This window comes from Schistocerca serialis, unplaced genomic scaffold, assembly GCF_023864345.2.
Source record: "Schistocerca serialis cubense isolate TAMUIC-IGC-003099 unplaced genomic scaffold, iqSchSeri2.2 HiC_scaffold_742, whole genome shotgun sequence".
Classification (NCBI taxonomy): Eukaryota; Metazoa; Arthropoda; class Insecta; order Orthoptera; family Acrididae; genus Schistocerca; species Schistocerca serialis.
In genome coordinates, this window is record NW_026048345.1 from 104,889 (window position 1) to 130,532 (window position 25,644).

At 51.9% G+C, this 25,644-nt stretch overlaps 51 non-coding genes across 51 annotated transcripts; 11 read left to right on the top strand and 40 right to left on the bottom strand.

The window, feature by feature from the left end:
* The first annotated feature begins 334 nt into the window (after positions 1-334).
* Positions 335-406, top strand: Trnag-ucc (transfer RNA glycine (anticodon UCC)). The gene has a single exon. It is a non-coding gene; the product is annotated as a tRNA-Gly (tRNA).
* A 754-nt stretch (positions 407-1,160) lies between these two features.
* On the bottom strand, positions 1,161-1,234 carry Trnai-aau (transfer RNA isoleucine (anticodon AAU)). Its single transcript has one exon. It is a non-coding gene; the product is annotated as a tRNA-Ile (tRNA).
* Positions 1,235-1,490: 256 nt separating this feature from the next.
* Positions 1,491-1,562, bottom strand: Trnae-uuc (transfer RNA glutamic acid (anticodon UUC)). The gene has a single exon. It is a non-coding gene; the product is annotated as a tRNA-Glu (tRNA).
* A 456-nt stretch (positions 1,563-2,018) lies between these two features.
* Positions 2,019-2,091, bottom strand: Trnam-cau (transfer RNA methionine (anticodon CAU)). Its single transcript has one exon. It is a non-coding gene; the product is annotated as a tRNA-Met (tRNA).
* Positions 2,092-2,386: 295 nt separating this feature from the next.
* On the bottom strand, positions 2,387-2,457 carry Trnag-gcc (transfer RNA glycine (anticodon GCC)). The gene has a single exon. It is a non-coding gene; the product is annotated as a tRNA-Gly (tRNA).
* A 336-nt stretch (positions 2,458-2,793) lies between these two features.
* On the top strand, positions 2,794-2,865 carry Trnag-ucc (transfer RNA glycine (anticodon UCC)). The gene has a single exon. It is a non-coding gene; the product is annotated as a tRNA-Gly (tRNA).
* A 752-nt stretch (positions 2,866-3,617) lies between these two features.
* On the bottom strand, positions 3,618-3,691 carry Trnai-aau (transfer RNA isoleucine (anticodon AAU)). Its single transcript has one exon. It is a non-coding gene; the product is annotated as a tRNA-Ile (tRNA).
* Positions 3,692-3,947: 256 nt separating this feature from the next.
* Positions 3,948-4,019, bottom strand: Trnae-uuc (transfer RNA glutamic acid (anticodon UUC)). Its single transcript has one exon. It is a non-coding gene; the product is annotated as a tRNA-Glu (tRNA).
* Positions 4,020-4,475: 456 nt separating this feature from the next.
* Positions 4,476-4,548, bottom strand: Trnam-cau (transfer RNA methionine (anticodon CAU)). The gene has a single exon. It is a non-coding gene; the product is annotated as a tRNA-Met (tRNA).
* Positions 4,549-4,843: 295 nt separating this feature from the next.
* Trnag-gcc (transfer RNA glycine (anticodon GCC)) lies at positions 4,844-4,914 on the bottom strand. The gene has a single exon. It is a non-coding gene; the product is annotated as a tRNA-Gly (tRNA).
* A 336-nt stretch (positions 4,915-5,250) lies between these two features.
* Trnag-ucc (transfer RNA glycine (anticodon UCC)) lies at positions 5,251-5,322 on the top strand. Its single transcript has one exon. It is a non-coding gene; the product is annotated as a tRNA-Gly (tRNA).
* Positions 5,323-6,073: 751 nt separating this feature from the next.
* Positions 6,074-6,147, bottom strand: Trnai-aau (transfer RNA isoleucine (anticodon AAU)). Its single transcript has one exon. It is a non-coding gene; the product is annotated as a tRNA-Ile (tRNA).
* A 256-nt stretch (positions 6,148-6,403) lies between these two features.
* Trnae-uuc (transfer RNA glutamic acid (anticodon UUC)) lies at positions 6,404-6,475 on the bottom strand. The gene has a single exon. It is a non-coding gene; the product is annotated as a tRNA-Glu (tRNA).
* Positions 6,476-6,931: 456 nt separating this feature from the next.
* On the bottom strand, positions 6,932-7,004 carry Trnam-cau (transfer RNA methionine (anticodon CAU)). Its single transcript has one exon. It is a non-coding gene; the product is annotated as a tRNA-Met (tRNA).
* A 295-nt stretch (positions 7,005-7,299) lies between these two features.
* On the bottom strand, positions 7,300-7,370 carry Trnag-gcc (transfer RNA glycine (anticodon GCC)). The gene has a single exon. It is a non-coding gene; the product is annotated as a tRNA-Gly (tRNA).
* Positions 7,371-7,706: 336 nt separating this feature from the next.
* On the top strand, positions 7,707-7,778 carry Trnag-ucc (transfer RNA glycine (anticodon UCC)). Its single transcript has one exon. It is a non-coding gene; the product is annotated as a tRNA-Gly (tRNA).
* Positions 7,779-8,530: 752 nt separating this feature from the next.
* On the bottom strand, positions 8,531-8,604 carry Trnai-aau (transfer RNA isoleucine (anticodon AAU)). The gene has a single exon. It is a non-coding gene; the product is annotated as a tRNA-Ile (tRNA).
* A 256-nt stretch (positions 8,605-8,860) lies between these two features.
* Positions 8,861-8,932, bottom strand: Trnae-uuc (transfer RNA glutamic acid (anticodon UUC)). Its single transcript has one exon. It is a non-coding gene; the product is annotated as a tRNA-Glu (tRNA).
* Positions 8,933-9,388: 456 nt separating this feature from the next.
* Trnam-cau (transfer RNA methionine (anticodon CAU)) lies at positions 9,389-9,461 on the bottom strand. Its single transcript has one exon. It is a non-coding gene; the product is annotated as a tRNA-Met (tRNA).
* Positions 9,462-9,756: 295 nt separating this feature from the next.
* Positions 9,757-9,827, bottom strand: Trnag-gcc (transfer RNA glycine (anticodon GCC)). Its single transcript has one exon. It is a non-coding gene; the product is annotated as a tRNA-Gly (tRNA).
* A 336-nt stretch (positions 9,828-10,163) lies between these two features.
* Positions 10,164-10,235, top strand: Trnag-ucc (transfer RNA glycine (anticodon UCC)). Its single transcript has one exon. It is a non-coding gene; the product is annotated as a tRNA-Gly (tRNA).
* Positions 10,236-10,986: 751 nt separating this feature from the next.
* Trnai-aau (transfer RNA isoleucine (anticodon AAU)) lies at positions 10,987-11,060 on the bottom strand. Its single transcript has one exon. It is a non-coding gene; the product is annotated as a tRNA-Ile (tRNA).
* Positions 11,061-11,316: 256 nt separating this feature from the next.
* Positions 11,317-11,388, bottom strand: Trnae-uuc (transfer RNA glutamic acid (anticodon UUC)). Its single transcript has one exon. It is a non-coding gene; the product is annotated as a tRNA-Glu (tRNA).
* Positions 11,389-11,844: 456 nt separating this feature from the next.
* Trnam-cau (transfer RNA methionine (anticodon CAU)) lies at positions 11,845-11,917 on the bottom strand. The gene has a single exon. It is a non-coding gene; the product is annotated as a tRNA-Met (tRNA).
* Positions 11,918-12,212: 295 nt separating this feature from the next.
* On the bottom strand, positions 12,213-12,283 carry Trnag-gcc (transfer RNA glycine (anticodon GCC)). The gene has a single exon. It is a non-coding gene; the product is annotated as a tRNA-Gly (tRNA).
* A 336-nt stretch (positions 12,284-12,619) lies between these two features.
* Positions 12,620-12,691, top strand: Trnag-ucc (transfer RNA glycine (anticodon UCC)). Its single transcript has one exon. It is a non-coding gene; the product is annotated as a tRNA-Gly (tRNA).
* A 753-nt stretch (positions 12,692-13,444) lies between these two features.
* On the bottom strand, positions 13,445-13,518 carry Trnai-aau (transfer RNA isoleucine (anticodon AAU)). Its single transcript has one exon. It is a non-coding gene; the product is annotated as a tRNA-Ile (tRNA).
* Positions 13,519-13,774: 256 nt separating this feature from the next.
* Positions 13,775-13,846, bottom strand: Trnae-uuc (transfer RNA glutamic acid (anticodon UUC)). Its single transcript has one exon. It is a non-coding gene; the product is annotated as a tRNA-Glu (tRNA).
* A 456-nt stretch (positions 13,847-14,302) lies between these two features.
* On the bottom strand, positions 14,303-14,375 carry Trnam-cau (transfer RNA methionine (anticodon CAU)). The gene has a single exon. It is a non-coding gene; the product is annotated as a tRNA-Met (tRNA).
* Positions 14,376-14,670: 295 nt separating this feature from the next.
* Trnag-gcc (transfer RNA glycine (anticodon GCC)) lies at positions 14,671-14,741 on the bottom strand. Its single transcript has one exon. It is a non-coding gene; the product is annotated as a tRNA-Gly (tRNA).
* A 336-nt stretch (positions 14,742-15,077) lies between these two features.
* Positions 15,078-15,149, top strand: Trnag-ucc (transfer RNA glycine (anticodon UCC)). The gene has a single exon. It is a non-coding gene; the product is annotated as a tRNA-Gly (tRNA).
* A 755-nt stretch (positions 15,150-15,904) lies between these two features.
* Trnai-aau (transfer RNA isoleucine (anticodon AAU)) lies at positions 15,905-15,978 on the bottom strand. The gene has a single exon. It is a non-coding gene; the product is annotated as a tRNA-Ile (tRNA).
* Positions 15,979-16,234: 256 nt separating this feature from the next.
* Positions 16,235-16,306, bottom strand: Trnae-uuc (transfer RNA glutamic acid (anticodon UUC)). The gene has a single exon. It is a non-coding gene; the product is annotated as a tRNA-Glu (tRNA).
* A 456-nt stretch (positions 16,307-16,762) lies between these two features.
* On the bottom strand, positions 16,763-16,835 carry Trnam-cau (transfer RNA methionine (anticodon CAU)). The gene has a single exon. It is a non-coding gene; the product is annotated as a tRNA-Met (tRNA).
* Positions 16,836-17,130: 295 nt separating this feature from the next.
* Trnag-gcc (transfer RNA glycine (anticodon GCC)) lies at positions 17,131-17,201 on the bottom strand. Its single transcript has one exon. It is a non-coding gene; the product is annotated as a tRNA-Gly (tRNA).
* Positions 17,202-17,537: 336 nt separating this feature from the next.
* On the top strand, positions 17,538-17,609 carry Trnag-ucc (transfer RNA glycine (anticodon UCC)). Its single transcript has one exon. It is a non-coding gene; the product is annotated as a tRNA-Gly (tRNA).
* A 752-nt stretch (positions 17,610-18,361) lies between these two features.
* Positions 18,362-18,435, bottom strand: Trnai-aau (transfer RNA isoleucine (anticodon AAU)). Its single transcript has one exon. It is a non-coding gene; the product is annotated as a tRNA-Ile (tRNA).
* Positions 18,436-18,691: 256 nt separating this feature from the next.
* Positions 18,692-18,763, bottom strand: Trnae-uuc (transfer RNA glutamic acid (anticodon UUC)). The gene has a single exon. It is a non-coding gene; the product is annotated as a tRNA-Glu (tRNA).
* Positions 18,764-19,219: 456 nt separating this feature from the next.
* Trnam-cau (transfer RNA methionine (anticodon CAU)) lies at positions 19,220-19,292 on the bottom strand. The gene has a single exon. It is a non-coding gene; the product is annotated as a tRNA-Met (tRNA).
* Positions 19,293-19,587: 295 nt separating this feature from the next.
* Trnag-gcc (transfer RNA glycine (anticodon GCC)) lies at positions 19,588-19,658 on the bottom strand. Its single transcript has one exon. It is a non-coding gene; the product is annotated as a tRNA-Gly (tRNA).
* A 336-nt stretch (positions 19,659-19,994) lies between these two features.
* Positions 19,995-20,066, top strand: Trnag-ucc (transfer RNA glycine (anticodon UCC)). The gene has a single exon. It is a non-coding gene; the product is annotated as a tRNA-Gly (tRNA).
* Positions 20,067-20,819: 753 nt separating this feature from the next.
* Trnai-aau (transfer RNA isoleucine (anticodon AAU)) lies at positions 20,820-20,893 on the bottom strand. The gene has a single exon. It is a non-coding gene; the product is annotated as a tRNA-Ile (tRNA).
* Positions 20,894-21,149: 256 nt separating this feature from the next.
* On the bottom strand, positions 21,150-21,221 carry Trnae-uuc (transfer RNA glutamic acid (anticodon UUC)). Its single transcript has one exon. It is a non-coding gene; the product is annotated as a tRNA-Glu (tRNA).
* A 456-nt stretch (positions 21,222-21,677) lies between these two features.
* Positions 21,678-21,750, bottom strand: Trnam-cau (transfer RNA methionine (anticodon CAU)). The gene has a single exon. It is a non-coding gene; the product is annotated as a tRNA-Met (tRNA).
* A 295-nt stretch (positions 21,751-22,045) lies between these two features.
* Trnag-gcc (transfer RNA glycine (anticodon GCC)) lies at positions 22,046-22,116 on the bottom strand. Its single transcript has one exon. It is a non-coding gene; the product is annotated as a tRNA-Gly (tRNA).
* Positions 22,117-22,452: 336 nt separating this feature from the next.
* Trnag-ucc (transfer RNA glycine (anticodon UCC)) lies at positions 22,453-22,524 on the top strand. The gene has a single exon. It is a non-coding gene; the product is annotated as a tRNA-Gly (tRNA).
* Positions 22,525-23,280: 756 nt separating this feature from the next.
* Positions 23,281-23,354, bottom strand: Trnai-aau (transfer RNA isoleucine (anticodon AAU)). Its single transcript has one exon. It is a non-coding gene; the product is annotated as a tRNA-Ile (tRNA).
* A 256-nt stretch (positions 23,355-23,610) lies between these two features.
* Positions 23,611-23,682, bottom strand: Trnae-uuc (transfer RNA glutamic acid (anticodon UUC)). Its single transcript has one exon. It is a non-coding gene; the product is annotated as a tRNA-Glu (tRNA).
* A 456-nt stretch (positions 23,683-24,138) lies between these two features.
* On the bottom strand, positions 24,139-24,211 carry Trnam-cau (transfer RNA methionine (anticodon CAU)). The gene has a single exon. It is a non-coding gene; the product is annotated as a tRNA-Met (tRNA).
* A 295-nt stretch (positions 24,212-24,506) lies between these two features.
* Trnag-gcc (transfer RNA glycine (anticodon GCC)) lies at positions 24,507-24,577 on the bottom strand. The gene has a single exon. It is a non-coding gene; the product is annotated as a tRNA-Gly (tRNA).
* Positions 24,578-24,913: 336 nt separating this feature from the next.
* On the top strand, positions 24,914-24,985 carry Trnag-ucc (transfer RNA glycine (anticodon UCC)). The gene has a single exon. It is a non-coding gene; the product is annotated as a tRNA-Gly (tRNA).
* Positions 24,986-25,644: the final 659 nt, after the last annotated feature.

A 25,644-nucleotide genomic window follows, 5' to 3' on the forward strand; every position in this document is an offset into this window, starting at 1 on the left:
AGCTAGTTCACAGCTTCCTGGTGCTTTCCGCGGCAGACGTCTGAGGGGAAAGTGGGACTGCCGTCCAGCGCCGTCGCATCCTCTCGAGAGAATGCTACACACGCTGAATCCTGAACTGCACTGCACTGCTTAAAAATGACGCCCGAACGCGATCGCCTAAGTACTCTTGCGGCGCACGCACGCGACGACTCTTGCCAAAGGACGCGAAATGTGCGTAGAGACGCTGTCTGGATGCGCTCGCCTACCCCGTAATGCGCCTACAGCTACGACCACCTTGAGCCGCCGCCGACAGGCGGGAAGCAGACACAGCGCGCCGTGCGCGGACGGAAACCGTGCGGTGGTGGTGTAATGGTCAGCATAGTTGCCTTCCAAGCAGTTGATCCGGGTTCGATTCCCGGCCACCGCAGCCGGCTTTTTACTTTTGCGTATGAGTACTTTTGCCACGCGTCTTTAAATTAATGTTTCTTTCGCCCTCTTACTCGCTGCAGGCCACCCTATAGTGTGTGCGTCGATTCCCCTTGAGTCTCGACTTGTCTCGACTTAGCTCAGCTGACGCGAGAGCTGACGCTCTCCAATCGGCCTATATCAAGAGGACAAGCACGCGAAACGACTGAGAGAGGTATGGCGAGGCGGCCACCACGTTACTTATGCCTCAAGTAAATACCTGCTGCCTGTTATCATGTATTGTCTGATGTTACATGTTCTGTCAGACAAATTCAGTTTTATTACTAGTACATTTCTTTTTTTTTTTTTTTTTTTTCTTTGTTGAAAATTTTACAACACGCTCCTTCATTTCACTGTGGCCGCACGGCGCGACTTGGCATACCGAGAGGCAAAATGTGGCGCCAGTGCCCTTGACCGAATAGCGCTGCAGCTCCGAAACCGAAGAGGAAAGAGAAATACGAATTGAAACTGTCGGCAGTGCCCTGTGTTCGCAGGCGGTCACCCGCCCAAGCACTGACAACGCCCAGCTTCGCGCAGTAGCGGTGATCGGACGAGGAACTGTGTGTTCACCGTGCTGTGACCAGTGAAGTGTTTTAGCGCGTCCCGACAAGTCGCGTTCTGGTCCCCTATCAGCTCGCACACAATGTGACGATTTCTTTGTTACCATACTTCCCCGCCGAAATCGGCGTTGCCTTTTTGGAAGAGTGAAATCGTAGTGGCCCGTGGGGGGATCGAACCCACGACCTTCGCGTTATTAGCACGACGCTCTAACCGACTGAGCTAACGGGCCTCGGTGCAGAGAGTCTTCCATCGCTTCGCGGGAATTGCTCTGCGTATTGCCATGTAACATTTCTATGGTAGCAGTCCAACAGTGGACCAGCGTCTCTTCTCCCTTTATTCCGCTGCTCGTAGTAATTTCATTGCGTGCCCGTTTCTCTCGACTGTTTTCAGCTGACGTTTATGAACCAGTAGGTATAATGCGAGGAGGACGTGAAACAGCCTTTCGCAGGGTCAAAACTTGTCGTGACTTTTTCCGAAAAATTCCGTTCCGGTACCGGGAATCGAACCCGGGCCTCCTGGGTGAAAGCCAGGTATCCTAGCCACTAGACCACACCGGACGCGCGCATTTTCCTCGGCGTTTACACCCGGTCCAGACGCTTTCCGTGTCGCACTTTCCCTGTTTGCGAGCATCTTTCCGCGCGCCCATGGCGAGGCGCGCATGGCAAAAGTCACAATCCATTGCTTTATGCCTCGTTGTTACAGGGGTAGGAGGAAAAGCAAAGCCGTAAGTAGTAATATTTATTTACTTATTTCGCAAGTAAATACCTGCTGCCTGTCATCATACAGCAGGTCATACATTGTGTGACTTTACACGTTATATCGTACGAAATTCAGTTTTATTACTAGTACTTTTTTTCTTGAAAATTTTACATAAGAACTGCAAGTAGTAATAACGGGAAGTAAACATTATCACGCTGAGTCGTTGAAGCCTTGAGGATAACAAAGCACAAAGTGTTTCGCTCCTTCGCAAACCCCAGAGCCGTCGATTTAGCTGTGGACGAAAGTAAATTAAATGCCCCGGGTGAGGATCGAACTCACGACCTTAAGATTATGAGACTTACGCGCTGCCTACTGCGCTACCGAGGCAGGTGATCGCCACGCCTTCTGGAATCTCGGTAAGTACCAAATACCAGTGGTAGAGAGTCTGCACTTCCTGGCTCATTTTTTTCTGTTGCTACACGTGCATTCCCGGCGCGACAGGCAACTTGTGATGCTAGGCCGACGCCAGTATGTACAATAGCGCACAACAGTCGAAACGAGCAGTCGTGCGCGCTGCATGTTTGGTTATTCCCACACGGAAATCCCGCGGTTCATTCTCATGGCTCACGCAGTTCGAGTGCGAAAGACACGCAGCACCACTATCGGAGAAAAAACAAAATGATGCATCGGCCGGGAATCGAACCCGGGCCGCCCGCGTGGCAGGCGAGCATTCTACCACTGAACCACCGATGCTCAGCTAGTTCACAGCTTCCTGGTGCTTTCCGCGGCAGACGTCTGAGGGGAAAGTGGGACTGCCGTCCAGCGCCGTCGCATCCTCTCGAGAGAATGCTACACACGCTGAATCCTGAACTGCACTGCACTGCTTAAAAATGACGCCCGAACGCGATCGCCTAAGTACTCTTGCGGCGCACGCACGCGACGACTCTTGCCAAAGGACGCGAAATGTGCGTAGAGACGCTGTCTGGATGCGCTCGCCTACCCCGTAATGCGCCTACAGCTACGACCACCTTGAGCCGCCGCCGACAGGCGGGAAGCAGACACAGCGCGCCGTGCGCGGACGGAAACCGTGCGGTGGTGGTGTAATGGTCAGCATAGTTGCCTTCCAAGCAGTTGATCCGGGTTCGATTCCCGGCCACCGCAGCCGGCTTTTTACTTTTGCGTATGAGTACTTTTGCCACGCGTCTTTAAATTAATGTTTCTTTCGCCCTCTTACTCGCTGCAGGCCACCCTATAGTGTGTGCGTCGATTCCCCTTGAGTCTCGACTTGTCTCGACTTAGCTCAGCTGACGCGAGAGCTGACGCTCTCCAATCGGCCTATATCAAGAGGACAAGCACGCGAAACGACTGAGAGAGGTATGGCGAGGCGGCCACCACGTTACTTATGCCTCAAGTAAATACCTGCTGCCTGTTATCATGTATTGTCTGATGTTACATGTTCTGTCAGACAAATTCAGTTTTATTACTAGTACATTTCTTTTTTTTTTTTTTTTTTCTTTGTTGAAAATTTTACAACACGCTCCTTCATTTCACTGTGGCCGCACGGCGCGACTTGGCATACCGAGAGGCAAAATGTGGCGCCAGTGCCCTTGACCGAATAGCGCTGCAGCTCCGAAACCGAAGAGGAAAGAGAAATACGAATTGAAACTGTCGGCAGTGCCCTGTGTTCGCAGGCGGTCACCCGCCCAAGCACTGACAACGCCCAGCTTCGCGCAGTAGCGGTGATCGGACGAGGAACTGTGTGTTCACCGTGCTGTGACCAGTGAAGTGTTTTAGCGCGTCCCGACAAGTCGCGTTCTGGTCCCCTATCAGCTCGCACACAATGTGACGATTTCTTTGTTACCATACTTCCCCGCCGAAATCGGCGTTGCCTTTTTGGAAGAGTGAAATCGTAGTGGCCCGTGGGGGGATCGAACCCACGACCTTCGCGTTATTAGCACGACGCTCTAACCGACTGAGCTAACGGGCCTCGGTGCAGAGAGTCTTCCATCGCTTCGCGGGAATTGCTCTGCGTATTGCCATGTAACATTTCTATGGTAGCAGTCCAACAGTGGACCAGCGTCTCTTCTCCCTTTATTCCGCTGCTCGTAGTAATTTCATTGCGTGCCCGTTTCTCTCGACTGTTTTCAGCTGACGTTTATGAACCAGTAGGTATAATGCGAGGAGGACGTGAAACAGCCTTTCGCAGGGTCAAAACTTGTCGTGACTTTTTCCGAAAAATTCCGTTCCGGTACCGGGAATCGAACCCGGGCCTCCTGGGTGAAAGCCAGGTATCCTAGCCACTAGACCACACCGGACGCGCGCATTTTCCTCGGCGTTTACACCCGGTCCAGACGCTTTCCGTGTCGCACTTTCCCTGTTTGCGAGCATCTTTCCGCGCGCCCATGGCGAGGCGCGCATGGCAAAAGTCACAATCCATTGCTTTATGCCTCGTTGTTACAGGGGTAGGAGGAAAAGCAAAGCCGTAAGTAGTAATATTTATTTACTTATTTCGCAAGTAAATACCTGCTGCCTGTCATCATACAGCAGGTCATACATTGTGTGACTTTACACGTTATATCGTACGAAATTCAGTTTTATTACTAGTACTTTTTTTCTTGAAAATTTTACATAAGAACTGCAAGTAGTAATAACGGGAAGTAAACATTATCACGCTGAGTCGTTGAAGCCTTGAGGATAACAAAGCACAAAGTGTTTCGCTCCTTCGCAAACCCCAGAGCCGTCGATTTAGCTGTGGACGAAAGTAAATTAAATGCCCCGGGTGAGGATCGAACTCACGACCTTAAGATTATGAGACTTACGCGCTGCCTACTGCGCTACCGAGGCAGGTGATCGCCACGCCTTCTGGAATCTCGGTAAGTACCAAATACCAGTGGTAGAGAGTCTGCACTTCCTGGCTCATTTTTTTCTGTTGCTACACGTGCATTCCCGGCGCGACAGGCAACTTGTGATGCTAGGCCGACGCCAGTATGTACAATAGCGCACAACAGTCGAAACGAGCAGTCGTGCGCGCTGCATGTTTGGTTATTCCCACACGGAAATCCCGCGGTTCATTCTCATGGCTCACGCAGTTCGAGTGCGAAAGACACGCAGCACCACTATCGGAGAAAAAACAAAATGATGCATCGGCCGGGAATCGAACCCGGGCCGCCCGCGTGGCAGGCGAGCATTCTACCACTGAACCACCGATGCTCAGCTAGTTCACAGCTTCCTGGTGCTTTCCGCGGCAGACATCTGAGGGGAAAGTGGGACTGCCGTCCAGCGCCGTCGCATCCTCTCGAGAGAATGCTACACACGCTGAATCCTGAACTGCACTGCACTGCTTAAAAATGACGCCCGAACGCGATCGCCTAAGTACTCTTGCGGCGCACGCACGCGACGACTCTTGCCAAAGGACGCGAAATGTGCGTAGAGACGCTGTCTGGATGCGCTCGCCTACCCCGTAATGCGCCTACAGCTACGACCACCTTGAGCCGCCGCCGACAGGCGGGAAGCAGACACAGCGCGCCGTGCGCGGACGGAAACCGTGCGGTGGTGGTGTAATGGTCAGCATAGTTGCCTTCCAAGCAGTTGATCCGGGTTCGATTCCCGGCCACCGCAGCCGGCTTTTTACTTTTGCGTATGAGTACTTTTGCCACGCGTCTTTAAATTAATGTTTCTTTCGCCCTCTTACTCGCTGCAGGCCACCCTATAGTGTGTGCGTCGATTCCCCTTGAGTCTCGACTTGTCTCGACTTAGCTCAGCTGACGCGAGAGCTGACGCTCTCCAATCGGCCTATATCAAGAGGACAAGCACGCGAAACGACTGAGAGAGGTATGGCGAGGCGGCCACCACGTTACTTATGCCTCAAGTAAATACCTGCTGCCTGTTATCATGTATTGTCTGATGTTACATGTTCTGTCAGACAAATTCAGTTTTATTACTAGTACATTTCTTTTTTTTTTTTTTTTTCTTTGTTGAAAATTTTACAACACGCTCCTTCATTTCACTGTGGCCGCACGGCGCGACTTGGCATACCGAGAGGCAAAATGTGGCGCCAGTGCCCTTGACCGAATAGCGCTGCAGCTCCGAAACCGAAGAGGAAAGAGAAATACGAATTGAAACTGTCGGCAGTGCCCTGTGTTCGCAGGCGGTCACCCGCCCAAGCACTGACAACGCCCAGCTTCGCGCAGTAGCGGTGATCGGACGAGGAACTGTGTGTTCACCGTGCTGTGACCAGTGAAGTGTTTTAGCGCGTCCCGACAAGTCGCGTTCTGGTCCCCTATCAGCTCGCACACAATGTGACGATTTCTTTGTTACCATACTTCCCCGCCGAAATCGGCGTTGCCTTTTTGGAAGAGTGAAATCGTAGTGGCCCGTGGGGGGATCGAACCCACGACCTTCGCGTTATTAGCACGACGCTCTAACCGACTGAGCTAACGGGCCTCGGTGCAGAGAGTCTTCCATCGCTTCGCGGGAATTGCTCTGCGTATTGCCATGTAACATTTCTATGGTAGCAGTCCAACAGTGGACCAGCGTCTCTTCTCCCTTTATTCCGCTGCTCGTAGTAATTTCATTGCGTGCCCGTTTCTCTCGACTGTTTTCAGCTGACGTTTATGAACCAGTAGGTATAATGCGAGGAGGACGTGAAACAGCCTTTCGCAGGGTCAAAACTTGTCGTGACTTTTTCCGAAAAATTCCGTTCCGGTACCGGGAATCGAACCCGGGCCTCCTGGGTGAAAGCCAGGTATCCTAGCCACTAGACCACACCGGACGCGCGCATTTTCCTCGGCGTTTACACCCGGTCCAGACGCTTTCCGTGTCGCACTTTCCCTGTTTGCGAGCATCTTTCCGCGCGCCCATGGCGAGGCGCGCATGGCAAAAGTCACAATCCATTGCTTTATGCCTCGTTGTTACAGGGGTAGGAGGAAAAGCAAAGCCGTAAGTAGTAATATTTATTTACTTATTTCGCAAGTAAATACCTGCTGCCTGTCATCATACAGCAGGTCATACATTGTGTGACTTTACACGTTATATCGTACGAAATTCAGTTTTATTACTAGTACTTTTTTTCTTGAAAATTTTACATAAGAACTGCAAGTAGTAATAACGGGAAGTAAACATTATCACGCTGAGTCGTTGAAGCCTTGAGGATAACAAAGCACAAAGTGTTTCGCTCCTTCGCAAACCCCAGAGCCGTCGATTTAGCTGTGGACGAAAGTAAATTAAATGCCCCGGGTGAGGATCGAACTCACGACCTTAAGATTATGAGACTTACGCGCTGCCTACTGCGCTACCGAGGCAGGTGATCGCCACGCCTTCTGGAATCTCGGTAAGTACCAAATACCAGTGGTAGAGAGTCTGCACTTCCTGGCTCATTTTTTTCTGTTGCTACACGTGCATTCCCGGCGCGACAGGCAACTTGTGATGCTAGGCCGACGCCAGTATGTACAATAGCGCACAACAGTCGAAACGAGCAGTCGTGCGCGCTGCATGTTTGGTTATTCCCACACGGAAATCCCGCGGTTCATTCTCATGGCTCACGCAGTTCGAGTGCGAAAGACACGCAGCACCACTATCGGAGAAAAAACAAAATGATGCATCGGCCGGGAATCGAACCCGGGCCGCCCGCGTGGCAGGCGAGCATTCTACCACTGAACCACCGATGCTCAGCTAGTTCACAGCTTCCTGGTGCTTTCCGCGGCAGACATCTGAGGGGAAAGTGGGACTGCCGTCCAGCGCCGTCGCATCCTCTCGAGAGAATGCTACACACGCTGAATCCTGAACTGCACTGCACTGCTTAAAAATGACGCCCGAACGCGATCGCCTAAGTACTCTTGCGGCGCACGCACGCGACGACTCTTGCCAAAGGACGCGAAATGTGCGTAGAGACGCTGTCTGGATGCGCTCGCCTACCCCGTAATGCGCCTACAGCTACGACCACCTTGAGCCGCCGCCGACAGGCGGGAAGCAGACACAGCGCGCCGTGCGCGGACGGAAACCGTGCGGTGGTGGTGTAATGGTCAGCATAGTTGCCTTCCAAGCAGTTGATCCGGGTTCGATTCCCGGCCACCGCAGCCGGCTTTTTACTTTTGCGTATGAGTACTTTTGCCACGCGTCTTTAAATTAATGTTTCTTTCGCCCTCTTACTCGCTGCAGGCCACCCTATAGTGTGTGCGTCGATTCCCCTTGAGTCTCGACTTGTCTCGACTTAGCTCAGCTGACGCGAGAGCTGACGCTCTCCAATCGGCCTATATCAAGAGGACAAGCACGCGAAACGACTGAGAGAGGTATGGCGAGGCGGCCACCACGTTACTTATGCCTCAAGTAAATACCTGCTGCCTGTTATCATGTGTTGTCTGATGTTACATGTTCTGTCAGACAAATTCAGTTTTATTACTAGTACATTTCTTTTTTTTTTTTTTTTTTCTTTGTTGAAAATTTTACAACACGCTCCTTCATTTCACTGTGGCCGCACGGCGCGACTTGGCATACCGAGAGGCAAAATGTGGCGCCAGTGCCCTTGACCGAATAGCGCTGCAGCTCCGAAACCGAAGAGGAAAGAGAAATACGAATTGAAACTGTCGGCAGTGCCCTGTGTTCGCAGGCGGTCACCCGCCCAAGCACTGACAACGCCCAGCTTCGCGCAGTAGCGGTGATCGGACGAGGAACTGTGTGTTCACCGTGCTGTGACCAGTGAAGTGTTTTAGCGCGTCCCGACAAGTCGCGTTCTGGTCCCCTATCAGCTCGCACACAATGTGACGATTTCTTTGTTACCATACTTCCCCGCCGAAATCGGCGTTGCCTTTTTGGAAGAGTGAAATCGTAGTGGCCCGTGGGGGGATCGAACCCACGACCTTCGCGTTATTAGCACGACGCTCTAACCGACTGAGCTAACGGGCCTCGGTGTAGAGAGTCTTCCATCGCTTCGCGGGAATTGCTCTGCGTATTGCCATGTAACATTTCTATGGTAGCAGTCCAACAGTGGACCAGCGTCTCTTCTCCCTTTATTCCGCTGCTCGTAGTAATTTCATTGCGTGCCCGTTTCTCTCGACTGTTTTCAGCTGACGTTTATGAACCAGTAGGTATAATGCGAGGAGGACGTGAAACAGCCTTTCGCAGGGTCAAAACTTGTCGTGACTTTTTCCGAAAAATTCCGTTCCGGTACCGGGAATCGAACCCGGGCCTCCTGGGTGAAAGCCAGGTATCCTAGCCACTAGACCACACCGGACGCGCGCATTTTCCTCGGCGTTTACACCCGGTCCAGACGCTTTCCGTGTCGCACTTTCCCTGTTTGCGAGCATCTTTCCGCGCGCCCATGGCGAGGCGCGCATGGCAAAAGTCACAATCCATTGCTTTATGCCTCGTTGTTACAGGGGTAGGAGGAAAAGCAAAGCCGTAAGTAGTAATATTTATTTACTTATTTCGCAAGTAAATACCTGCTGCCTGTCATCATACAGCAGGTCATACATTGTGTGACTTTACACGTTATATCGTACGAAATTCAGTTTTATTACTAGTACTTTTTTTCTTGAAAATTTTACATAAGAACTGCAAGTAGTAATAACGGGAAGTAAACATTATCACGCTGAGTCGTTGAAGCCTTGAGGATAACAAAGCACAAAGTGTTTCGCTCCTTCGCAAACCCCAGAGCCGTCGATTTAGCTGTGGACGAAAGTAAATTAAATGCCCCGGGTGAGGATCGAACTCACGACCTTAAGATTATGAGACTTACGCGCTGCCTACTGCGCTACCGAGGCAGGTGATCGCCACGCCTTCTGGAATCTCGGTAAGTACCAAATACCAGTGGTAGAGAGTCTGCACTTCCTGGCTCATTTTTTTCTGTTGCTACACGTGCATTCCCGGCGCGACAGGCAACTTGTGATGCTAGGCCGACGCCAGTATGTACAATAGCGCACAACAGTCGAAACGAGCAGTCGTGCGCGCTGCATGTTTGGTTATTCCCACACGGAAATCCCGCGGTTCATTCTCATGGCTCACGCAGTTCGAGTGCGAAAGACACGCAGCACCACTATCGGAGAAAAAACAAAATGATGCATCGGCCGGGAATCGAACCCGGGCCGCCCGCGTGGCAGGCGAGCATTCTACCACTGAACCACCGATGCTCAGCTAGTTCACAGCTTCCTGGTGCTTTCCGCGGCAGACGTCTGAGGGGAAAGTGGGACTGCCGTCCAGCGCCGTCGCATCCTCTCGAGAGAATGCTACACACGCTGAATCCTGAACTGCACTGCACTGCTTAAAAATGACGCCCGAACGCGATCGCCTAAGTACTCTTGCGGCGCACGCACGCGACGACTCTTGCCAAAGGACGCGAAATGTGCGTAGAGACGCTGTCTGGATGCGCTCGCCTACCCCGTAATGCGCCTACAGCTACGACCACCTTGAGCCGCCGCCGACAGGCGGGAAGCAGACACAGCGCGCCGTGCGCGGACGGAAACCGTGCGGTGGTGGTGTAATGGTCAGCATAGTTGCCTTCCAAGCAGTTGATCCGGGTTCGATTCCCGGCCACCGCAGCCGGCTTTTTACTTTTGCGTATGAGTACTTTTGCCACGCGTCTTTAAATTAATGTTTCTTTCGCCCTCTTACTCGCTGCAGGCCACCCTATAGTGTGTGCGTCGATTCCCCTTGAGTCTCGACTTGTCTCGACTTAGCTCAGCTGACGCGAGAGCTGACGCTCTCCAATCGGCCTATATCAAGAGGACAAGCACGCGAAACGACTGAGAGAGGTATGGCGAGGCGGCCACCACGTTACTTATGCCTCAAGTAAATACCTGCTGCCTGTTATCATGTATTGTCTGATGTTACATGTTCTGTCAGACAAATTCAGTTTTATTACTAGTACATTTTTTTTTTTTTTTTTTTTTCTTTGTTGAAAATTTTACAACACGCTCCTTCATTTCACTGTGGCCGCACGGCGCGACTTGGCATACCGAGAGGCAAAATGTGGCGCCAGTGCCCTTGACCGAATAGCGCTGCAGCTCCGAAACCGAAGAGGAAAGAGAAATACGAATTGAAACTGTCGGCAGTGCCCTGTGTTCGCAGGCGGTCACCCGCCCAAGCACTGACAACGCCCAGCTTCGCGCAGTAGCGGTGATCGGACGAGGAACTGTGTGTTCTCCGTGCTGTGACCAGTGAAGTGTTTTAGCGCGTCCCGACAAGTCGCGTTCTGGTCCCCTATCAGCTCGCACACAATGTGACGATTTCTTTGTTACCATACTTCCCCGCCGAAATCGGCGTTGCCTTTTTGGAAGAGTGAAATCGTAGTGGCCCGTGGGGGGATCGAACCCACGACCTTCGCGTTATTAGCACGACGCTCTAACCGACTGAGCTAACGGGCCTCGGTGCAGAGAGTCTTCCATCGCTTCGCGGGAATTGCTCTGCGTATTGCCATGTAACATTTCTATGGTAGCAGTCCAACAGTGGACCAGCGTCTCTTCTCCCTTTATTCCGCTGCTCGTAGTAATTTCATTGCGTGCCCGTTTCTCTCGACTGTTTTCAGCTGACGTTTATGAACCAGTAGGTATAATGCGAGGAGGACGTGAAACAGCCTTTCGCAGGGTCAAAACTTGTCGTGACTTTTTCCGAAAAATTCCGTTCCGGTACCGGGAATCGAACCCGGACCTCCTGGGTGAAAGCCAGGTATCCTAGCCACTAGACCACACCGGACGCGCGCATTTTCCTCGGCGTTTACACCCGGTCCAGACGCTTTCCGTGTCGCACTTTCCCTGTTTGCGAGCATCTTTCCGCGCGCCCATGGCGAGGCGCGCATGGCAAAAGTCACAATCCATTGCTTTATGCCTCGTTGTTACAGGGGTAGGAGGAAAAGCAAAGCCGTAAGTAGTAATATTTATTTACTTATTTCGCAAGTAAATACCTGCTGCCTGTCATCATACAGCAGGTCATACATTGTGTGACTTTACACGTTATATCGTACGAAATTCAGTTTTATTACTAGTACTTTTTTTCTTGAAAATTTTACATAAGAACTGCAAGTAGTAATAACGGGAAGTAAACATTATCACGCTGAGTCGTTGAAGCCTTGAGGATAACAAAGCACAAAGTGTTTCGCTCCTTCGCAAACCCCAGAGCCGTCGATTTAGCTGTGGACGAAAGTAAATTAAATGCCCCGGGTGAGGATCGAACTCACGACCTTAAGATTATGAGACTTACGCGCTGCCTACTGCGCTACCGAGGCAGGTGATCGCCACGCCTTCTGGAATCTCGGTAAGTACCAAATACCAGTGGTAGAGAGTCTGCACTTCCTGGCTCATTTTTTTCTGTTGCTACACGTGCATTCCCGGCGCGACAGGCAACTTGTGATGCTAGGCCGACGCCAGTATGTACAATAGCGCACAACAGTCGAAACGAGCAGTCGTGCGCGCTGCATGTTTGGTTATTCCCACACGGAAATCCCGCGGTTCATTCTCATGGCTCACGCAGTTCGAGTGCGAAAGACACGCAGCACCACTATCGGAGAAAAAACAAAATGATGCATCGGCCGGGAATCGAACCCGGGCCGCCCGCGTGGCAGGCGAGCATTCTACCACTGAACCACCGATGCTCAGCTAGTTCACAGCTTCCTGGTGCTTTCCGCGGCAGACGTCTGAGGGGAAAGTGGGACTGCCGTCCAGCGCCGTCGCATCCTCTCGAGAGAATGCTACACACGCTGAATCCTGAACTGCACTGCACTGCTTAAAAATGACGCCCGAACGCGATCGCCTAAGTACTCTTGCGGCGCACGCACGCGACGACTCTTGCCAAAGGACGCGAAATGTGCGTAGAGACGCTGTCTGGATGCGCTCGCCTACCCCGTAATGCGCCTACAGCTACGACCACCTTGAGCCGCCGCCGACAGGCGGGAAGCAGACACAGCGCGCCGTGCGCGGACGGAAACCGTGCGGTGGTGGTGTAATGGTCAGCATAGTTGCCTTCCAAGCAGTTGATCCGGGTTCGATTCCCGGCCACCGCAGCCGGCTTTTTACTTTTGCGTATGAGTACTTTTGCCACGCGTCTTTAAATTAATGTTTCTTTCGCCCTCTTACTCGCTGCAGGCCACCCTATAGTGTGTGCGTCGATTCCCCTTGAGTCTCGACTTGTCTCGACTTAGCTCAGCTGACGCGAGAGCTGACGCTCTCCAATCGGCCTATATCAAGAGGACAAGCACGCGAAACGACTGAGAGAGGTATGGCGAGGCGGCCACCACGTTACTTATGCCTCAAGTAAATACCTGCTGCCTGTTATCATGTATTGTCTGATGTTACATGTTCTGTCAGACAAATTCAGTTTTATTACTAGTACATTTCTTTTTTTTTTTTTTTTTTTCTTTGTTGAAAATTTTACAACACGCTCCTTCATTTCACTGTGGCCGCACGGCGCGACTTGGCATACCGAGAGGCAAAATGTGGCGCCAGTGCCCTTGACCGAATAGCGCTGCAGCTCCGAAACCGAAGAGGAAAGAGAAATACGAATTGAAACTGTCGGCAGTGCCCTGTGTTCGCAGGCGGTCACCCGCCCAAGCACTGACAACGCCCAGCTTCGCGCAGTAGCGGTGATCGGACGAGGAACTGTGTGTTCACCGTGCTGTGACCAGTGAAGTGTTTTAGCGCGTCCCGACAAGTCGCGTTCTGGTCCCCTATCAGCTCGCACACAATGTGACGATTTCTTTGTTACCATACTTCCCCGCCGAAATCGGCGTTGCCTTTTTGGAAGAGTGAAATCGTAGTGGCCCGTGGGGGGATCGAACCCACGACCTTCGCGTTATTAGCACGACGCTCTAACCGACTGAGCTAACGGGCCTCGGTGCAGAGAGTCTTCCATCGCTTCGCGGGAATTGCTCTGCGTATTGCCATGTAACATTTCTATGGTAGCAGTCCAACAGTGGACCAGCGTCTCTTCTCCCTTTATTCCGCTGCTCGTAGTAATTTCATTGCGTGCCCGTTTCTCTCGACTGTTTTCAGCTGACGTTTATGAACCAGTAGGTATAATGCGAGGAGGACGTGAAACAGCCTTTCGCAGGGTCAAAACTTGTCGTGACTTTTTCCGAAAAATTCCGTTCCGGTACCGGGAATCGAACCCGGGCCTCCTGGGTGAAAGCCAGGTATCCTAGCCACTAGACCACACCGGACGCGCGCATTTTCCTCGGCGTTTACACCCGGTCCAGACGCTTTCCGTGTCGCACTTTCCCTGTTTGCGAGCATCTTTCCGCGCGCCCATGGCGAGGCGCGCATGGCAAAAGTCACAATCCATTGCTTTATGCCTCGTTGTTACAGGGGTAGGAGGAAAAGCAAAGCCGTAAATAGTAATATTTATTTACTTATTTCGCAAGTAATTACCTGCTGCCTGTCATCATACAGCAGGTCATACATTGTGTGACTTTACACGTTATATCGTACGAAATTCAGTTTTATTACTAGTACTTTTTTTCTTGAAAATTTTACATAAGAACTGCAAGTAGTAATAACGGGAAGTAAACATTATCACGCTGAGTCGTTGAAGCCTTGAGGATAACAAAGCACAAAGTGTTTCGCTCCTTCGCAAACCCCAGAGCCGTCGATTTAGCTGTGGACGAAAGTAAATTAAATGCCCCGGGTGAGGATCGAACTCACGACCTTAAGATTATGAGACTTACGCGCTGCCTACTGCGCTACCGAGGCAGGTGATCGCCACGCCTTCTGGAATCTCGGTAAGTACCAAATACCAGTGGTAGAGAGTCTGCACTTCCTGGCTCATTTTTTTCTGTTGCTACACGTGCATTCCCGGCGCGACAGGCAACTTGTGATGCTAGGCCGACGCCAGTATGTACAATAGCGCACAACAGTCGAAACGAGCAGTCGTGCGCGCTGCATGTTTGGTTATTCCCACACGGAAATCCCGCGGTTCATTCTCATGGCTCACGCAGTTCGAGTGCGAAAGACACGCAGCACCACTATCGGAGAAAAAACAAAATGATGCATCGGCCGGGAATCGAACCCGGGCCGCCCGCGTGGCAGGCGAGCATTCTACCACTGAACCACCGATGCTCAGCTAGTTCACAGCTTCCTGGTGCTTTCCGCGGCAGACATCTGAGGGGAAAGTGGGACTGCCGTCCAGCGCCGTCGCATCCTCTCGAGAGAATGCTACACACGCTGAATCCTGAACTGCACTGCACTGCTTAAAAATGACGCCCGAACGCGATCGCCTAAGTACTCTTGCGGCGCACGCACGCGACGACTCTTGCCAAAGGACGCGAAATGTGCGTAGAGACGCTGTCTGGATGCGCTCGCCTACCCCGTAATGCGCCTACAGCTACGACCACCTTGAGCCGCCGCCGACAGGCGGGAAGCAGACACAGCGCGCCGTGCGCGGACGGAAACCGTGCGGTGGTGGTGTAATGGTCAGCATAGTTGCCTTCCAAGCAGTTGATCCGGGTTCGATTCCCGGCCACCGCAGCCGGCTTTTTACTTTTGCGTATGAGTACTTTTGCCACGCGTCTTTAAATTAATGTTTCTTTCGCCCTCTTACTCGCTGCAGGCCACCCTATAGTGTGTGCGTCGATTCCCCTTGAGTCTCGACTTGTCTCGACTTAGCTCAGCTGACGCGAGAGCTGACGCTCTCCAATCGGCCTATATCAAGAGGACAAGCACGCGAAACGACTGAGAGAGGTATGGCGAGGCGGCCACCACGTTACTTATGCCTCAAGTAAATACCTGCTGCCTGTTATCATGTATTGTCTGATGTTACATGTTCTGTCAGACAAATTCAGTTTTATTACTAGTACATTTCTTTTTTTTTTTTTTTTTTTTTCTTTGTTGAAAATTTTACAACACGCTCCTTCATTTCACTGTGGCCGCACGGCGCGACTTGGCATACCGAGAGGCAAAATGTGGCGCCAGTGCCCTTGACCGAATAGCGCTGCAGCTCCGAAACCGAAGAGGAAAGAGAAATACGAATTGAAACTGTCGGCAGTGCCCTGTGTTCGCAGGCGGTCACCCGCCCAAGCACTGACAACGCCCAGCTTCGCGCAGTAGCGGTGATCGGACGAGGAACTGTGTGTTCACCGTGCTGTGACCAGTGAAGTGTTTTAGCGCGTCCCGACAAGTCGCGTTCTGGTCCCCTATCAGCTCGCACACAATGTGACGATTTCTTTGTTACCATACTTCCCCGCCGAAATCGGCGTTGCCTTTTTGGAAGAGTGAAATCGTAGTGGCCCGTGGGGGGATCGAACCCACGACCTTCGCGTTATTAGCACGACGCTCTAACCGACTGAGCTAACGGGCCTCGGTGCAGAGAGTCTTCCATCGCTTCGCGGGAATTGCTCTGCGTATTGCCATGTAACATTTCTATGGTAGCAGTCCAACAGTGGACCAGCGTCTCTTCTCCCTTTATTCCGCTGCTCGTAGTAATTTCATTGCGTGCCCGTTTCTCTCGACTGTTTTCAGCTGACGTTTATGAACCAGTAGGTATAATGCGAGGAGGACGTGAAACAGCCTTTCGCAGGGTCAAAACTTGTCGTGACTTTTTCCGAAAAATTCCGTTCCGGTACCGGGAATCGAACCCGGGCCTCCTGGGTGAAAGCCAGGTATCCTAGCCACTAGACCACACCGGACGCGCGCATTTTCCTCGGCGTTTACACCCGGTCCAGACGCTTTCCGTGTCGCACTTTCCCTGTTTGCGAGCATCTTTCCGCGCGCCCATGGCGAGGCGCGCATGGCAAAAGTCACAATCCATTGCTTTATGCCTCGTTGTTACAGGGGTAGGAGGAAAAGCAAAGCCGTAAATAGTAATATTTATTTACTTATTTCGCAAGTAAATACCTGCTGCCTGTCATCATACAGCAGGTCATACATTGTGTGACTTTACACGTTATATCGTACGAAATTCAGTTTTATTACTAGTACTTTTTTTCTTGAAAATTTTACATAAGAACTGCAAGTAGTAATAACGGGAAGTAAACATTATCACGCTGAGTCGTTGAAGCCTTGAGGATAACAAAGCACAAAGTGTTTCGCTCCTTCGCAAACCCCAGAGCCGTCGATTTAGCTGTGGACGAAAGTAAATTAAATGCCCCGGGTGAGGATCGAACTCACGACCTTAAGATTATGAGACTTACGCGCTGCCTACTGCGCTACCGAGGCAGGTGATCGCCACGCCTTCTGGAATCTCGGTAAGTACCAAATACCAGTGGTAGAGAGTCTGCACTTCCTGGCTCATTTTTTTCTGTTGCTACACGTGCATTCCCGGCGCGACAGGCAACTTGTGATGCTAGGCCGACGCCAGTATGTACAATAGCGCACAACAGTCGAAACGAGCAGTCGTGCGCGCTGCATGTTTGGTTATTCCCACACGGAAATCCCGCGGTTCATTCTCATGGCTCACGCAGTTCGAGTGCGAAAGACACGCAGCACCACTATCGGAGAAAAAACAAAATGATGCATCGGCCGGGAATCGAACCCGGGCCGCCCGCGTGGCAGGCGAGCATTCTACCACTGAACCACCGATGCTCAGCTAGTTCACAGCTTCCTGGTGCTTTCCGCGGCAGACATCTGAGGGGAAAGTGGGACTGCCGTCCAGCGCCGTCGCATCCTCTCGAGAGAATGCTACACACGCTGAATCCTGAACTGCACTGCACTGCTTAAAAATGACGCCCGAACGCGATCGCCTAAGTACTCTTGCGGCGCACGCACGCGACGACTCTTGCCAAAGGACGCGAAATGTGCGTAGAGACGCTGTCTGGATGCGCTCGCCTACCCCGTAATGCGCCTACAGCTACGACCACCTTGAGCCGCCGCCGACAGGCGGGAAGCAGACACAGCGCGCCGTGCGCGGACGGAAACCGTGCGGTGGTGGTGTAATGGTCAGCATAGTTGCCTTCCAAGCAGTTGATCCGGGTTCGATTCCCGGCCACCGCAGCCGGCTTTTTACTTTTGCGTATGAGTACTTTTGCCACGCGTCTTTAAATTAATGTTTCTTTCGCCCTCTTACTCGCTGCAGGCCACCCTATAGTGTGTGCGTCGATTCCCCTTGAGTCTCGACTTGTCTCGACTTAGCTCAGCTGACGCGAGAGCTGACGCTCTCCAATCGGCCTATATCAAGAGGACAAGCACGCGAAACGACTGAGAGAGGTATGGCGAGGCGGCCACCACGTTACTTATGCCTCAAGTAAATACCTGCTGCCTGTTATCATGTATTGTCTGATGTTACATGTTCTGTCAGACAAATTCAGTTTTATTACTAGTACATTTCTTTTTTTTTTTTTTTTTTCTTTGTTGAAAATTTTACAACACGCTCCTTCATTTCACTGTGGCCGCACGGCGCGACTTGGCATACCGAGAGGCAAAATGTGGCGCCAGTGCCCTTGACCGAATAGCGCTGCAGCTCCGAAACCGAAGAGGAAAGAGAAATACGAATTGAAACTGTCGGCAGTGCCCTGTGTTCGCAGGCGGTCACCCGCCCAAGCACTGACAACGCCCAGCTTCGCGCAGTAGCGGTGATCGGACGAGGAACTGTGTGTTCACCGTGCTGTGACCAGTGAAGTGTTTTAGCGCGTCCCGACAAGTCGCGTTCTGGTCCCCTATCAGCTCGCACACAATGTGACGATTTCTTTGTTACCATACTTCCCCGCCGAAATCGGCGTTGCCTTTTTGGAAGAGTGAAATCGTAGTGGCCCGTGGGGGGATCGAACCCACGACCTTCGCGTTATTAGCACGACGCTCTAACCGACTGAGCTAACGGGCCTCGGTGCAGAGAGTCTTCCATCGCTTCGCGGGAATTGCTCTGCGTATTGCCATGTAACATTTCTATGGTAGCAGTCCAACAGTGGACCAGCGTCTCTTCTCCCTTTATTCCGCTGCTCGTAGTAATTTCATTGCGTGCCCGTTTCTCTCGACTGTTTTCAGCTGACGTTTATGAACCAGTAGGTATAATGCGAGGAGGACGTGAAACAGCCTTTCGCAGGGTCAAAACTTGTCGTGACTTTTTCCGAAAAATTCCGTTCCGGTACCGGGAATCGAACCCGGGCCTCCTGGGTGAAAGCCAGGTATCCTAGCCACTAGACCACACCGGACGCGCGCATTTTCCTCGGCGTTTACACCCGGTCCAGACGCTTTCCGTGTCGCACTTTCCCTGTTTGCGAGCATCTTTCCGCGCGCCCATGGCGAGGCGCGCATGGCAAAAGTCACAATCCATTGCTTTATGCCTCGTTGTTACAGGGGTAGGAGGAAAAGCAAAGCCGTAAGTAGTAATATTTATTTACTTATTTCGCAAGTAAATACCTGCTGCCTGTCATCATACAGCAGGTCATACATTGTGTGACTTTACACGTTATATCGTACGAAATTCAGTTTTATTACTAGTACTTTTTTTCTTGAAAATTTTACATAAGAACTGCAAGTAGTAATAACGGGAAGTAAACATTATCACGCTGAGTCGTTGAAGCCTTGAGGATAACAAAGCACAAAGTGTTTCGCTCCTTCGCAAACCCCAGAGCCGTCGATTTAGCTGTGGACGAAAGTAAATTAAATGCCCCGGGTGAGGATCGAACTCACGACCTTAAGATTATGAGACTTACGCGCTGCCTACTGCGCTACCGAGGCAGGTGATCGCCACGCCTTCTGGAATCTCGGTAAGTACCAAATACCAGTGGTAGAGAGTCTGCACTTCCTGGCTCATTTTTTTCTGTTGCTACACGTGCATTCCCGGCGCGACAGGCAACTTGTGATGCTAGGCCGACGCCAGTATGTACAATAGCGCACAACAGTCGAAACGAGCAGTCGTGCGCGCTGCATGTTTGGTTATTCCCACACGGAAATCCCGCGGTTCATTCTCATGGCTCACGCAGTTCGAGTGCGAAAGACACGCAGCACCACTATCGGAGAAAAAACAAAATGATGCATCGGCCGGGAATCGAACCCGGGCCGCCCGCGTGGCAGGCGAGCATTCTACCACTGAACCACCGATGCTCAGCTAGTTCACAGCTTCCTGGTGCTTTCCGCGGCAGACATCTGAGGGGAAAGTGGGACTGCCGTCCAGCGCCGTCGCATCCTCTCGAGAGAATGCTACACACGCTGAATCCTGAACTGCACTGCACTGCTTAAAAATGACGCCCGAACGCGATCGCCTAAGTACTCTTGCGGCGCACGCACGCGACGACTCTTGCCAAAGGACGCGAAATGTGCGTAGAGACGCTGTCTGGATGCGCTCGCCTACCCCGTAATGCGCCTACAGCTACGACCACCTTGAGCCGCCGCCGACAGGCGGGAAGCAGACACAGCGCGCCGTGCGCGGACGGAAACCGTGCGGTGGTGGTGTAATGGTCAGCATAGTTGCCTTCCAAGCAGTTGATCCGGGTTCGATTCCCGGCCACCGCAGCCGGCTTTTTACTTTTGCGTATGAGTACTTTTGCCACGCGTCTTTAAATTAATGTTTCTTTCGCCCTCTTACTCGCTGCAGGCCACCCTATAGTGTGTGCGTCGATTCCCCTTGAGTCTCGACTTGTCTCGACTTAGCTCAGCTGACGCGAGAGCTGACGCTCTCCAATCGGCCTATATCAAGAGGACAAGCACGCGAAACGACTGAGAGAGGTATGGCGAGGCGGCCACCACGTTACTTATGCCTCAAGTAAATACCTGCTGCCTGTTATCATGTATTGTCTGATGTTACATGTTCTGTCAGACAAATTCAGTTTTATTACTAGTACATTTCTTTCTTTTTTTTTTTTTTTCTTTGTTGAAAATTTTACAACACGCTCCTTCATTTCACTGTGGCCGCACGGCGCGACTTGGCATACCGAGAGGCAAAATGTGGCGCCAGTGCCCTTGACCGAATAGCGCTGCAGCTCCGAAACCGAAGAGGAAAGAGAAATACGAATTGAAACTGTCGGCAGTGCCCTGTGTTCGCAGGCGGTCACCCGCCCAAGCACTGACAACGCCCAGCTTCGCGCAGTAGCGGTGATCGGACGAGGAACTGTGTGTTCACCGTGCTGTGACCAGTGAAGTGTTTTAGCGCGTCCCGACAAGTCGCGTTCTGGTCCCCTATCAGCTCGCACACAATGTGACGATTTCTTTGTTACCATACTTCCCCGCCGAAATCGGCGTTGCCTTTTTGGAAGAGTGAAATCGTAGTGGCCCGTGGGGGGATCGAACCCACGACCTTCGCGTTATTAGCACGACGCTCTAACCGACTGAGCTAACGGGCCTCGGTGTAGAGAGTCTTCCATCGCTTCGCGGGAATTGCTCTGCGTATTGCCATGTAACATTTCTATGGTAGCAGTCCAACAGTGGACCAGCGTCTCTTCTCCCTTTATTCCGCTGCTCGTAGTAATTTCATTGCGTGCCCGTTTCTCTCGACTGTTTTCAGCTGACGTTTATGAACCAGTAGGTATAATGCGAGGAGGACGTGAAACAGCCTTTCGCAGGGTCAAAACTTGTCGTGACTTTTTCCGAAAAATTCCGTTCCGGTACCGGGAATCGAACCCGGGCCTCCTGGGTGAAAGCCAGGTATCCTAGCCACTAGACCACACCGGACGCGCGCATTTTCCTCGGCGTTTACACCCGGTCCAGACGCTTTCCGTGTCGCACTTTCCCTGTTTGCGAGCATCTTTCCGCGCGCCCATGGCGAGGCGCGCATGGCAAAAGTCACAATCCATTGCTTTATGCCTCGTTGTTACAGGGGTAGGAGGAAAAGCAAAGCCGTAAGTAGTAATATTTATTTACTTATTTCGCAAGTAAATACCTGCTGCCTGTCATCATACAGCAGGTCATACATTGTGTGACTTTACACGTTATATCGTACGAAATTCAGTTTTATTACTAGTACTTTTTTTCTTGAAAATTTTACATAAGAACTGCAAGTAGTAATAACGGGAAGTAAACATTATCACGCTGAGTCGTTGAAGCCTTGAGGATAACAAAGCACAAAGTGTTTCGCTCCTTCGCAAACCCCAGAGCCGTCGATTTAGCTGTGGACGAAAGTAAATTAAATGCCCCGGGTGAGGATCGAACTCACGACCTTAAGATTATGAGACTTACGCGCTGCCTACTGCGCTACCGAGGCAGGTGATCGCCACGCCTTCTGGAATCTCGGTAAGTACCAAATACCAGTGGTAGAGAGTCTGCACTTCCTGGCTCATTTTTTTCTGTTGCTACACGTGCATTCCCGGCGCGACAGGCAACTTGTGATGCTAGGCCGACGCCAGTATGTACAATAGCGCACAACAGTCGAAACGAGCAGTCGTGCGCGCTGCATGTTTGGTTATTCCCACACGGAAATCCCGCGGTTCATTCTCATGGCTCACGCAGTTCGAGTGCGAAAGACACGCAGCACCACTATCGGAGAAAAAACAAAATGATGCATCGGCCGGGAATCGAACCCGGGCCGCCCGCGTGGCAGGCGAGCATTCTACCACTGAACCACCGATGCTCAGCTAGTTCACAGCTTCCTGGTGCTTTCCGCGGCAGACGTCTGAGGGGAAAGTGGGACTGCCGTCCAGCGCCGTCGCATCCTCTCGAGAGAATGCTACACACGCTGAATCCTGAACTGCACTGCACTGCTTAAAAATGACGCCCGAACGCGATCGCCTAAGTACTCTTGCGGCGCACGCACGCGACGACTCTTGCCAAAGGACGCGAAATGTGCGTAGAGACGCTGTCTGGATGCGCTCGCCTACCCCGTAATGCGCCTACAGCTACGACCACCTTGAGCCGCCGCCGACAGGCGGGAAGCAGACACAGCGCGCCGTGCGCGGACGGAAACCGTGCGGTGGTGGTGTAATGGTCAGCATAGTTGCCTTCCAAGCAGTTGATCCGGGTTCGATTCCCGGCCACCGCAGCCGGCTTTTTACTTTTGCGTATGAGTACTTTTGCCACGCGTCTTTAAATTAATGTTTCTTTCGCCCTCTTACTCGCTGCAGGCCACCCTATAGTGTGTGCGTCGATTCCCCTTGAGTCTCGACTTGTCTCGACTTAGCTCAGCTGACGCGAGAGCTGACGCTCTCCAATCGGCCTATATCAAGAGGACAAGCACGCGAAACGACTGAGAGAGGTATGGCGAGGCGGCCACCACGTTACTTATGCCTCAAGTAAATACCTGCTGCCTGTTATCATGTATTGTCTGATGTTACATGTTCTGTCAGACAAATTCAGTTTTATTACTAGTACATTTCTTTTTTTTTTTTTTTTTTTTTTCTTTGTTGAAAATTTTACAACACGCTCCTTCATTTCACTGTGGCCGCACGGCGCGACTTGGCATACCGAGAGGCAAAATGTGGCGCCAGTGCCCTTGACCGAATAGCGCTGCAGCTCCGAAACCGAAGAGGAAAGAGAAATACGAATTGAAACTGTCGGCAGTGCCCTGTGTTCGCAGGCGGTCACCCGCCCAAGCACTGACAACGCCCAGCTTCGCGCAGTAGCGGTGATGGGACGAGGAACTGTGTGTTCACCGTGCTGTGACCAGTGAAGTGTTTTAGCGCGTCCCGACAAGTCGCGTTCTGGTCCCCTATCAGCTCGCACACAATGTGACGATTTCTTTGTTACCATACTTCCCCGCCGAAATCGGCGTTGCCTTTTTGGAAGAGTGAAATCGTAGTGGCCCGTGGGGGGATCGAACCCACGACCTTCGCGTTATTAGCACGACGCTCTAACCGACTGAGCTAACGGGCCTCGGTGCAGAGAGTCTTCCATCGCTTCGCGGGAATTGCTCTGCGTATTGCCATGTAACATTTCTATGGTAGCAGTCCAACAGTGGACCAGCGTCTCTTCTCCCTTTATTCCGCTGCTCGTAGTAATTTCATTGCGTGCCCGTTTCTCTCGACTGTTTTCAGCTGACGTTTATGAACCAGTAGGTATAATGCGAGGAGGACGTGAAACAGCCTTTCGCAGGGTCAAAACTTGTCGTGACTTTTTCCGAAAAATTCCGTTCCGGTACCGGGAATCGAACCCGGGCCTCCTGGGTGAAAGCCAGGTATCCTAGCCACTAGACCACACCGGACGCGCGCATTTTCCTCGGCGTTTACACCCGGTCCAGACGCTTTCCGTGTCGCACTTTCCCTGTTTGCGAGCATCTTTCCGCGCGCCCATGGCGAGGCGCGCATGGCAAAAGTCACAATCCATTGCTTTATGCCTCGTTGTTACAGGGGTAGGAGGAAAAGCAAAGCCGTAAGTAGTAATATTTATTTACTTATTTCGCAAGTAAATACCTGCTGCCTGTCATCATACAGCAGGTCATACATTGTGTGACTTTACACGTTATATCGTACGAAATTCAGTTTTATTACTAGTACTTTTTTTCTTGAAAATTTTACATAAGAACTGCAAGTAGTAATAACGGGAAGTAAACATTATCACGCTGAGTCGTTGAAGCCTTGAGGATAACAAAGCACAAAGTGTTTCGCTCCTTCGCAAACCCCAGAGCCGTCGATTTAGCTGTGGACGAAAGTAAATTAAATGCCCCGGGTGAGGATCGAACTCACGACCTTAAGATTATGAGACTTACGCGCTGCCTACTGCGCTACCGAGGCAGGTGATCGCCACGCCTTCTGGAATCTCGGTAAGTACCAAATACCAGTGGTAGAGAGTCTGCACTTCCTGGCTCATTTTTTTCTGTTGCTACACGTGCATTCCCGGCGCGACAGGCAACTTGTGATGCTAGGCCGACGCCAGTATGTACAATAGCGCACAACAGTCGAAACGAGCAGTCGTGCGCGCTGCATGTTTGGTTATTCCCACACGGAAATCCCGCGGTTCATTCTCATGGCTCACGCAGTTCGAGTGCGAAAGACACGCAGCACCACTATCGGAGAAAAAACAAAATGATGCATCGGCCGGGAATCGAACCCGGGCCGCCCGCGTGGCAGGCGAGCATTCTACCACTGAACCACCGATGCTCAGCTAGTTCACAGCTTCCTGGTGCTTTCCGCGGCAGACGTCTGAGGGGAAAGTGGGACTGCCGTCCAGCGCCGTCGCATCCTCTCGAGAGAATGCTACACACGCTGAATCCTGAACTGCACTGCACTGCTTAAAAATGACGCCCGAACGCGATCGCCTAAGTACTCTTGCGGCGCACGCACGCGACGACTCTTGCCAAAGGACGCGAAATGTGCGTAGAGACGCTGTCTGGATGCGCTCGCCTACCCCGTAATGCGCCTACAGCTACGACCACCTTGAGCCGCCGCCGACAGGCGGGAAGCAGACACAGCGCGCCGTGCGCGGACGGAAACCGTGCGGTGGTGGTGTAATGGTCAGCATAGTTGCCTTCCAAGCAGTTGATCCGGGTTCGATTCCCGGCCACCGCAGCCGGCTTTTTACTTTTGCGTATGAGTACTTTTGCCACGCGTCTTTAAATTAATGTTTCTTTCGCCCTCTTACTCGCTGCAGGCCACCCTATAGTGTGTGCGTCGATTCCCCTTGAGTCTCGACTTGTCTCGACTTAGCTCAGCTGACGCGAGAGCTGACGCTCTCCAATCGGCCTATATCAAGAGGACAAGCACGCGAAACGACTGAGAGAGGTATGGCGAGGCGGCCACCACGTTACTTATGCCTCAAGTAAATACCTGCTGCCTGTTATCATGTATTGTCTGATGTTACATGTTCTGTCAGACAAATTCAGTTTTATTACTAGTACATTTCTTTTTTTTTTTTTTTTTTTCTTTGTTGAAAATTTTACAACACGCTCCTTCATTTCACTGTGGCCGCACGGCGCGACTTGGCATACCGAGAGGCAAAATGTGGCGCCAGTGCCCTTGACCGAATAGCGCTGCAGCTCCGAAACCGAAGAGGAAAGAGAAATACGAATTGAAACTGTCGGCAGTGCCCTGTGTTCGCAGGCGGTCACCCGCCCAAGCACTGACAACGCCCAGCTTCGCGCAGTAGCGGTGATCGGACGAGGAACTGTGTGTTCACCGTGCTGTGACCAGTGAAGTGTTTTAGCGCGTCCCGACAAGTCGCGTTCTGG